Here is a 10,000-nt window from a genome sequence, read left to right as displayed (position 1 = left end):
GGCAAATTCAAAATCAGACGACGACCGAAAGTCAGACGCGATCGTAGGCTACTCGGCGGCGAAAGCGCGCGATCGTAGGCTACTCGGCGGCGAAAGCGCGCGATCGTCGACTACTCGGCGGCGAAAACGCGCGATCGTAGGCTACTCGGCGGCGAAAGCGCGCGATCGTAGGCTACTCGGCGGCGAAAGCGCGCGATCGTAGGCTACTCGGCGGCGAAAGCGCGCGATCGTAGGCTACTCGGCGGCGAAAACGCGCGATCGTCGACTACTCGGCGGCGAAAACGCGCGATCGTAGGCTACTCGGCGGCGAAAGCGCGCGATCGTCGACTACTCGGCGGCGAAAGCGCGCGATCGTCGACTACTCGGCGGCGAAAGCGCGCGATCGTAGGCTACTCGGCGGCGAAAGCGCGCGATCGTCGACTACTCGGCGGCGAGCGCAGGCGGGCGGGCGGGCGGGCAAAGTCAAAGTCAGACGATGGCAGGCAGGCAGGCAGGCAGGCAGGCAGGCAGGCAGGCAGGCAGGCAGGCAGGCAGGCAAAGTCAAAGTCAGACGATGGCAGGCAGGCAGGCAGGCAGGCAGGCAGGCAGGCAGGCAGGCAGGCAGGCAAAGTCAAAGTCAGACGATGGCAGGCAGGCAGGCAGGCAGGCAGGCAGGCAGGCAGGCAGGCAGGCAGGCAGGCAGGCAGGCAAAGTCAAAGTCAGACGATGGCAGGCAGGCAGGCAGGCAGGCAGGCAGGCAGGCAGGCAGGCAGGCAGGCAGGCAGGCAGGCAAAGTCAAAGTCAGACGATGGCAGGCAGGCAGGCAGGCAGGCAGGCAGGCAGGCAGGCAGGCAGGCAGGCAGGCAGGCAGGCAGGCAGGCAGGCAGGCAGGCAGGCAGGCAGGCAGGCAGGCAGGCAGGCAGGCAGGCAGGCAGGCAGGCAGGCAGGCAGGCAGGCAGGCAGGCAGGCAGGCAGGCAGGCAGGCAGGCAGGCAGGCAGGCAGGCAGGCAGGCAAAGTCAAAGTCAGACGATGGCAGGCAGGCAGGCAGGCAGGCAGGCAGGCAGGCAGGCAGGCAGGCAGGCAGGCAAAGTCAAAGTCAGACGATGGCAGGCAGGCAGGCAGGCAGGCAGGCAGGCAGGCAGGCAGGCAGGCAGGCAGGCAGGCAGGCAGGCAGGCAGGCAGGCAGGCAGGCAGGCAAAGTCAAAGTCAGACGATGGCAGGCAGGCAGGCAGGCAGGCAGGCAGGCAGGCAGGCAGGCAGGCAGGCAGGCAAAGTCAAAGTCAGACGATGGCAGGCAGGCAGGCAGGCAGGCAGGCTGCTCGTCTTGTCGGTCTTCTCAGGAGGCGGACTACCGCGCACTACTAGTAGAGGCCGTCTCGCTCGGCTAGCCGAAGGCTGCTCGTCTTGTCGGCCTTCTCAGGAGGCGGACTACCGCGCACTACTAGTAGAGGCCGTCTCGCTCGGCTAGCCGAAGGCTGCTCGTCTTGTCGGCCTTCTCAGGAGGCGAGCTACCGCGTACTACTAGTAGAGGCCGTCTCGCTCGGCTAGCCGAAGGCTGCTCGTCTTGTCGGCCTTCTCAGGAGGCGGACTACCGCGCACTACTAGTAGAGGCCGTCTCGCTCGGCTAGCCGAAGGCTGCTCGTCTTGTCGGTCTTCTCAGGAGGCGAGCTCCCGCGTACTACTAGTAGAGGCCGTCTCGCTCGGCTAGCCGAAGGCTGCTCGTCTTGTCGGCCTTCTCAGGAGGCGGACTACCGCGCACTACTAGTAGAGGCCGTCTCGCTCGGCTAGCCGAAGGCTGCTCGTCTTGTCGGCCTTCTCAGGAGGCGGACTACCGCGCACTACTAGTAGAGGCCGTCTCGCTCGGCTAGCCGAAGGCTGCTCGTCTTGTCGGCCTTCTCAGGAGGCGGACTACCGCGCACTACTAGTAGAGGCCGTCTCGCTCGGCTAGCCGAAGGCTGCTCGTCTTGTCGGCCTTCTCAGGAGGCGGACTACCGCGCACTACTAGTAGAGGCCGTCTCGCTCGGCTAGCCGAAGGCTGCTCGTCTTGTCGGCCTTCTCAGGAGGCGGACTACCGCGCACTACTAGTAGAGGCCGTCTCGCTCGGCTAGCCGAAGGCTGCTCGTCTTGTCGGTCTTCTCAGGAGGCGGACTACCGCGCACTACTGGTAGAGGCCGTCTCGCTCGGCTAGCCGAAGGCTGCTCGTCTTGTCGGTCTTCTCAGGAGGCGAGCTCCCGCGTACTACTAGTAGTCGCCGTCTCGCTCGGCTAGCCGAAGGCTGCTCGTCTTGTCGGTCTTCTCAGGAGGCGAGCTCCCGCGTACTACTAGTAGTCGCCGTCTCGCTCGGCTAGCCGAAGGCTGCTCGTCTTGTCGGTCTTCTCAGGAGGCGAGCTCCCGCGTACTACTAGTAGTTGCCGTCTCGCTCGGCTAGCCGAAGGCTGCTCGTCTTGTCGGTCTTCTCAGGAGGCGAACTACCGCGCGCTACTAGTACCCGCGCGCTCCCGCCTTCGCGGGTCGTTCGATTCCATATCCGAGGGCGCGTACGCGAGTACGCGAGTGGGTACCGCCCTCCGGAACTCGAGCGATAAGGGAGCGCCCCCAACCGTCCGAGATCTTCTCGGACATTTCCTTGGCTGACTAGCGACTGGCCGCTCGACGCGTCGGAGTAGCACCTAGTGCGCCGCGCGCCGAAGCCGTCCGCGAGTGCTCGCGAGGCGAGCGAAGGGTCGGGACAGTCGAAACCGTCGCTCGAGCGGTACGACTGACGAGTCGCGAGGGGCGTCCTCTCCTTCGAGAGACGCTCGCTCGGCGTTGAGGTGATCGCGCGAAAGGTGGTGAACATTAGCGACGATCGAGTCGAGCCCGGCGATCGAGGCGCGCGGCCGGGTACCATCGACGACGATCGTCGCGCGACACGCCGACGGCCGTTTTCACGAACGGCGAGACGCGTCGCGACGCGGAGGCCTCGTCGCTAGAGGCGGCGAGCGCCGACAGTCGTCGCGCGCGTCTTACGCACGGGCAGTCGTAAGACGCGAGAGTCGCGCGCGGCTTCGCGAGGAGAGACGAAGCGCGGACGCGTCTGACGCGGACGTGTGCTTCGTACGCTCGCGAGGCGGCGGCGCGCGGCGAGCCTCGAGACACGAACCTAGATTGCCGCGTCCGTCGACCGAGGCGACGGACGCTAGAGGGCGCGAGGGACCGGCAACCCCTCGCGCCCGACGCCGGCGACGTACGCGTCGACCGAGCTCTATCTGGTTGATCCTGCCAGTAATCATATGCTTGTCTCAAAGATTAAGCCATGCATGTCTAAGTACAAGCCGTGTAGACGGCGAGACTGCGGACGGCTCATTAAATCGGTTATGACTCCACTGGGGACAGACTCACCCGTGGATAACGTGCGGTAACTCCGGTGCTAATACATGCGACAAGGCTCCGACTTCGCCTCCGGGCGTGGGAAGGGCGCACTTATTAGGCGAAAACCAGCGGCTCGTCTCCGGACGGGCCTCGGTGGACGACACCCGAGTAATTGCCGCCGATCGCACGGCCTTCGAGCCGGCGACGCCTACACTGAGTTTCTGATCTATCATGCTGACGACGGTTGGTGCTATGCCAACCGTGGCGTTAACGGATAACAGAGAATCTGGGTTCGATTCTGGAGAGGCCGCATGAGAAACGGCGACCACTTCTAAGGAAGGCAGCAGGCACGCAAATTACCCACTTCGGACACCGAGAGGTAGTGACGAACAATACCGATGCGGCGCGCAAACGCGTCGCCGTAATCGGAATGAGTACACTTCAAATCCTTTAACGAGGATCCACTAGAGGGCAAGCCTGGTGCCAGCAGCCGCGGTAATTCCAGCTCTAGCAGCGTATATTTATATTGCTGCGTTTAAAAAGCTCGTAGTTGAAGCGTCAGACGCGGGAGGGCGGACGGCCGTACCGGTCGCTCTCGCCCGACCGAGCCAGGCGCGGAGGGCGCGCGTCGCTTGCACTTCGCCGTGTGAGCGCGCCGCCGCTGCACGTTCACCTTGAAGAAATTGAACCGCTTAGAGGGGGCGAGCAGCTTGAACAGCTCAGCATGGTATGATGGAAAATGGGCTCGTACTCATTTTGTTGGTTAGAGAGTCGGCGAGCCAATGATTAACAGGGACTGCCGGGGGCATTCGTACTCGGACGGGAGAGGTGAAATTCAAGGATCGTCCGAAGACGCCCTACTGCGAAAGCATTTGCCAAGAATGTTTTCATTAATCAAGAACGAAAGTCAGAGGTGCGAAGGCGATCAGATACCGCCGTAGTTCTGACCGTAAACGTTGCCGACTGGCAATTGGGCGCACTTCTACAGAAGTTGCCGCCAGCAGTATTGCCCGGGAAACCAAAGTCATTGGGTTCCGGGGGGAGTATGGTTGCAAAGCTGAAACTTAAAGGAATTGACGGAAGGGCACCACCAGGAGTGGAGCCTGCGGCTTAATTTGACTCAACACGGGAAACCTCACCCGGCCCGAACACTGTTATGACAGACAGGTTGAGAGCTCTTTCTCGATTCAGTGGTTGGTGGTGCATGGCCGTTCTTAGTTCGTGGAGCGATCTGTCTGGTTAATTCCGATAACGAACGAGACTCTTGCCTGCTAAATAGACGGCGCCGACTACGGACGGCGACCGTTCGCTTCTTAGAGGGACAAGCGGCTTTTAGCCGCGTGAAGCGGAGAGCAATAACAGGTCAGTGATGCCCTCAGATGTTCGGGGCCGCACGCGCGCTACACTGTTCGCATCAGCGTGTTTCTCCCGCGCCGGTCGGCGTGGGCAACCCGTTGAACCGCGAACGTGCTAGGGATCGGAGATTGCAATTGTTCTCCGTGAACGAGGAATTCCTTGTACTGGCGAGTCATCAGCTCGCGGGGAATCTGTCCCTGCCCTTTGTACACACCGCCCGTCGCTACTACCGATTGAGTGGTTTAGTGAGGCTCACGGACCGCGCGCGGCACACGGCGCTCTCGGGCGTCGCGTCGCGAGGCGGAAAGTGAGACGAACTTGATCACTTCTAGGAAGTAAAAGTCGTAACAAGGTTTTCGTAGGTGAACCTGCGTAAGGATCATTGTCGATGATCCGGCCGTCGTTCGAGAACGCGTTCGCGAAAGCGACGCGCTCGAGAACGTCGACCGCGAGCCCGAAGAGAAAGGGAATTGACGGTTAGCGTCGAGGCGTCGACTTCGCGTTCGACGCCGAGGCGGGAATTGACGGTTAGCGTCGAGGCGTCGACTTCGCGGTCGGCGCCGAGGCGGGAATTGACGGTTAGCGTCGAGGCGTCGACTTCGCGGTCGGCGCCGAGGCGGGAATTGACGGTTAGCGTCGAGGCGTCGACTTCGCGGTCGGCGCCGAGGCGGGAATTGACGGTTAGCGTCGAGGCGTCGACTTCGCGGTCGGCGCCGAGGCGGGAATTGACGGTTAGCGTCGAGGCGTCGACTTCGCGTTCGACGCCGAGGCGGGAATTGACGGCGCGTCGCGACGTCGACTTCGCGGTCGACGTCGAGGCGGGAATTGACGGTTACGCGAAAGGTACGGGTGCGTAGGACCGGGGTGGTCGGTAAAGTCGCGTCGCGCGTTTCGGCGCGCGCCGCGATTATCGCTCGAAGACCTCGTGCGAGCTAGCCGCCGTCGCACGGCGAGCTCGCGAGAGGCGCCCGTACCGAACTGCGCTCGTTCGTCTCGGTTTGACACACACGAGGACTGAAGCGAGGACCGGGCGAGGACTCGCGCGCGCGGGCGGCGCTGCCTGCCGCCCCGAGCGAGTCGAACGCGAACTGAGAGCGTAGCCCCGACTACGCGAAGCACAACTCTGAGCGGTGGATCACTCGGCTCGCACGTCGATGAAGAGCGCAGCCAGCTGCGTTAGGCAATGTGAACTGCAGGACACATCGATCATCGGCATCTCGAACGCACATTGTGGCCTCGGGTCATCCCGAGGCCGCGCCCGTCTGAGGGTCGTCATTCGCCGACCATCGTCGCTCGAGCGCGCCCTCGTCGGCGCCGCTCGCGACGCCCTGGGACGCTGCCGACCGCGCGTCGGCCTCGTCCTCAAGCGTACTACCGGCGCGCTCGCTCCCGAGGGGAGCGCGCGCCCGGGCCCGGACGACGCGTGACCGCGCGGAGAGAGAGAGAGACGAAGAGGTTACGGCGTAGCGCGCGCGAACGGCGACGCGCGTCGGGCGCGCGAGGTTTCGTCGAGTCGGTTCTCGACGAGCCCGCGCGGCCGCGACGCGGCGATCGCCGTCGCCTCCGTCGCTCGCGCGGCGACGGAGAGACCGCGCGCTCCCTCTTCGTCCCGCGCGGCTCTCGCGGTCGTCCGAACTCGTCTAGTACGACCTCAGATCGGACGCGACTACCCGCCGAACTTAAGCATATCAGTAAGCGGAGGAAAAGAAACTAACTAGGATTCCCCGAGTAGCGGCGAGCGAAAGGGGAGAAGCCCAGCGCCGAAGCCCGCGACCCCTCGGTCGCCGTGCGATGTGGCGTTTCGGCGGCGACTCGCGACCGTCGCTCCCGGCACGAGTATCTCTGAAAGGGTCTGCCCGAGCGGGTGTCAGCCCTCTACTCGCCGGACGAGCGTCGGACGCCCGTCGTCGTCGCGGAGTCGGGTTGCTTGAGAGTGCAGCCCAAAGCGGGTGGTAAGCTCCATCTAAGGCTAAATACCTAGTGCGAGACCGATAGCGAACAAGTACCGTGAGGGAAAGTTGCAAAGAACTTTGAAAAGAGAGTTCAAGAGTACGTGAAACCGTTCAGAGGCAAACGGACGGAACCGGGCGAGTTCGTCGTCGTCATTCAGCCGAGCGGCCGCGCTCTCTCGGGAGGGCGGTCCGATCGGTGCACTTGGCGGCGGCGGAGCGCGACGACCGCCCGTCGAGTCGTCGGAAGCCCGGCGGCTAGGTGGCGACGCGTTCGCGCGTCGTGTTATAGGCCGACCGAGGCGTTGACCGACTCGACGGGCGAGGAGCGCCTGCGGTGCACTCCCCGCGCGGGAGTGGCTCGAGGCGGCGGGCTCGCGGACGCCGGCGGCGAACTGCTCGCAGTTTGTCGTCGCGCGCGCCGTCTGTCGCGCCGCTCGACGCCACGCGGCACCCGGGGTCCGAGTCGTGTGGTTCCCGGCACTCCGTCCGACCCGTCTTGAAACACGGACCAAGGAGTTGAGCGCGCGCGCGAGTCGATGGGCTCACGCGCGAACCCCAGCGGCGCAGCTAAGGCAAAACGGGCGCGATCCGGCACTGGCGTGTCGGCGCAACGCCGGCCCGCGGGCGACTCGACGCGAGTGCCCGCGGCGCGAGAGCGCGCGCGCTCAGACCCGAAAGGTGGTGAACTATGCTTGAGCAGGGCGAAGCCAGAGGAAACTCTGGTGGAGGCTCGCAGCGATCCTGACGTGCAAATCGGTCGTCAAACTTGAGCATAGGGGCGAAAGACTAATCGAACCGCCTAGTAGCTGGTTCCCTCCGAAGTTTCCCTCAGGATAGCTGGCACTCGAGATAAATGGTTTTATCCGGTAAAGCGAATGATTAGAGGCATTGGGGACGAAACGTCCTCAACCTATTCTCAAACTTTAAATGGGTAAGAAGCGCGGCCCTTCCCGAGCGGGGTCGCGCGAGCTTAGCGCGAACAGAGAGTGCCCAGTGGGCCGTTTTTGGTAAGCAGAACTGGCGCTGTGGGATGAACCAAACGCCCGGTTAAGGCGCCCGACGCGCGCTCATGAGAGACCACAAAAGGTGTTGGTTGATATAGACAGCAGGACGGTGGCCATGGAAGTCGGAATCCGCTAAGGAGTGTGTAACAACTCACCTGCCGAATCAACTAGCCCTGAAAATGGATGGCGCTGGAGCGCGCGGCCTATACCGGGCCGTCGGGGCAACGCGTGCGAAATGCCAGGCCCCGACGAGTAGGAGGGCGTGTCGGTGGCGTCGAAGCGTAGTGCGCGAGCACGCGTGGAGCCGCCTTCAGTGCAGATCTTGGTGGTAGTAGCAAGTATACAAATGAGAACTTTGTAGACCGAAGTGGAGAAGGGTTCCATGTGAACAGCAGTTGGACATGGGTCAGTCGGCCCTAAGAGATCGGAGAGTTCCGTTCTGAACGGGGGGAGACGCGTCGCGTGCCCGCGCGATCGTCCGAGCACGCGCGAGAGAGAGAGAGCGACGCGCGGCACGCGCTCGCGCGCGGTCGACCCCCGATGCGATCGAAAGGGAATCGGGTTAATATTCCCGAACCTGGAAGTGGAGATCGGGCCCTCGGGCCCCCGTGCGGTAACGCGACCGAACTCGGAGACGCCAGCGTCGATCCCGGGAAGAGTTCTCTTTTCTTTGTTAGGAGCGGACTCCCTGGAATTGGCTTGTCCAGAGATAGGGACGTTGCATCCGTAAAGCGTCGCGCCTCACGCGGCGTCCGGTGCATCGGCGTTGGCCCTTGAAAATCCGAGGGAGGCAGTGTAATTTTCACTCCAGGCCGTACCCGAATCCGCAGCAGGTCTCCAAGGTGAACAGCCTCTGGTCGATAGAACAATGTAGATAAGGGAAGTCGGCAAATCCGATCCGTAACTTCGGGATAAGGATTGGCTCTGAGGTGCGGGCTGCTTCGGGTCGCGGCAAGAAGCGGACCGCGCGTCGGTTGGACTGGCCGCGTTTCGGCGCGTTCGGACCGCCGCCGGCGCGCTTCCGTGGGAGGCCGTGGCTTTCGCCGGCGGGCGTTCGCGCGCCCGTCGGCTTCGTTCGGCCTAAACGCACGGCACAGAACTGGCGCGGACTCTGGGAACACGACTGTCTAATTAAAACAAAGCATCGCGATGGCCGCCGGGCGGTGTTGACGCGATGTGATTTCTGCCCAGTGCTTTGAATGTCAAAGTGAAGAAATTCAACCAAGCGCAGGTAAACGGCGGGAGTAACTATGACTCTCTTAAAGAAGCCGGTAGGAGATGGGTAGTCAATCCTGACCCCATCGTGCAATACGGAGGTTCGCATATACCACCTTTAGCTGCAGACGAGACATATAAGTACTTGGGTGTGTACGTCGGGGTGTCTCGTCGGGTGGAGAGAGAGCATTTATACACCCAGACCATCGGCTCTCTCAATGAGTGGTTGCAAAGGGTAACCGATGCACCACTCAAACCCCAGCAGCGAATGCAGATTCTCCGTGTTCACCTACTGCCCAAGCTCCATCACAGCTTGGTGCTGGGCGATCCTGCGAAGGGCCTCCTTGTGAGGTTGGATGTTCTGCTGCGCCGTGCTGTATCTAAGTGGTTGCACCTTCCCCACGGTACCACCACCGGGTACTTTCATGCCCGAGTTGGGGATGGTGGCTTGGGGGTGGCCTCATTCAGTGAATTGCGAGAGGCGAGGGAGAAGAGGCTCTCTAAGTTTCTCGGATATGAGGCTCGGGTATCCCATTGGCTCCTCAATCTAAGCCGGTGGGGGGAAAGGCATCTGCGTTTCCTGCGCCCAGTTCCATCTAGACCCCCCCAGACTCTCCCATCCGGCAGTCAAGCAGGGGTGTCCCGGGGGGGCCGTTTTTCAGTTGGCCCTGATACCGGGATGCCCGGCGTGGCTGTGCGGCCCGTCAAAAGCTTTAAGGAGAAGCTATATGAGTCGGTGGATGGTCGTGGGTTGCGTTACCACGATCTAGTACCGCAGGCTCATCAATGGCTGACGTCGAACAGTGTGGTTGGCCGGAGTGGTGCACAATTTGTTAGGGGAATCCTCTTGAGGATGAACCTAGTGCCCACTCCGGCCAGACGGTGTCGGATTGGTCTCCTCCCTTCTGACACCTGCCCACACTGCGGCCCCGGTCATCGGGCCACGCTAGGTCATGTGATGCAGAGCTGCGCTCTCACGCATGGGCTGCGAGTGAAAAGACACAACCTCGTAGCCAAGTACGTCGCTTGGAAGCTGCGCTATTTGGGCTTCCTCTGCAGAGAGGAGCCCATCATCCCCATTGCCCAAACTTTCTGTAAACCTGACCTTGTGGCCTGGCGGGATGGACAGGCATATGTGGTGG

The 10,000-nt window shown here is 62.5% G+C and overlaps 1 non-coding gene and 1 pseudogene across 1 annotated transcript; both read left to right on the top strand.

The window, feature by feature from the left end:
- The first annotated feature begins 5,806 nt into the window (after window positions 1–5,806).
- Window positions 5,807–5,959, top strand: LOC137409223 (5.8S ribosomal RNA). Its single transcript, XR_010980458.1, has one exon. It is a non-coding gene; the product is annotated as a 5.8S ribosomal RNA (ribosomal RNA).
- A 374-nt stretch (window positions 5,960–6,333) lies between these two features.
- LOC137409240 (large subunit ribosomal RNA) overlaps window positions 6,334–10,000 on the top strand; it is a 5,589-nt pseudogene continuing 1,922 nt past the window's right edge.

Source organism: Watersipora subatra, chromosome 11 (assembly GCF_963576615.1).
Source record: "Watersipora subatra chromosome 11, tzWatSuba1.1, whole genome shotgun sequence".
In the NCBI taxonomy this organism is placed as follows: Eukaryota; Metazoa; Bryozoa; class Gymnolaemata; order Cheilostomatida; family Watersiporidae; genus Watersipora; species Watersipora subatra.
This window is presented reverse-complemented; position numbering and strand designations above follow the sequence as displayed.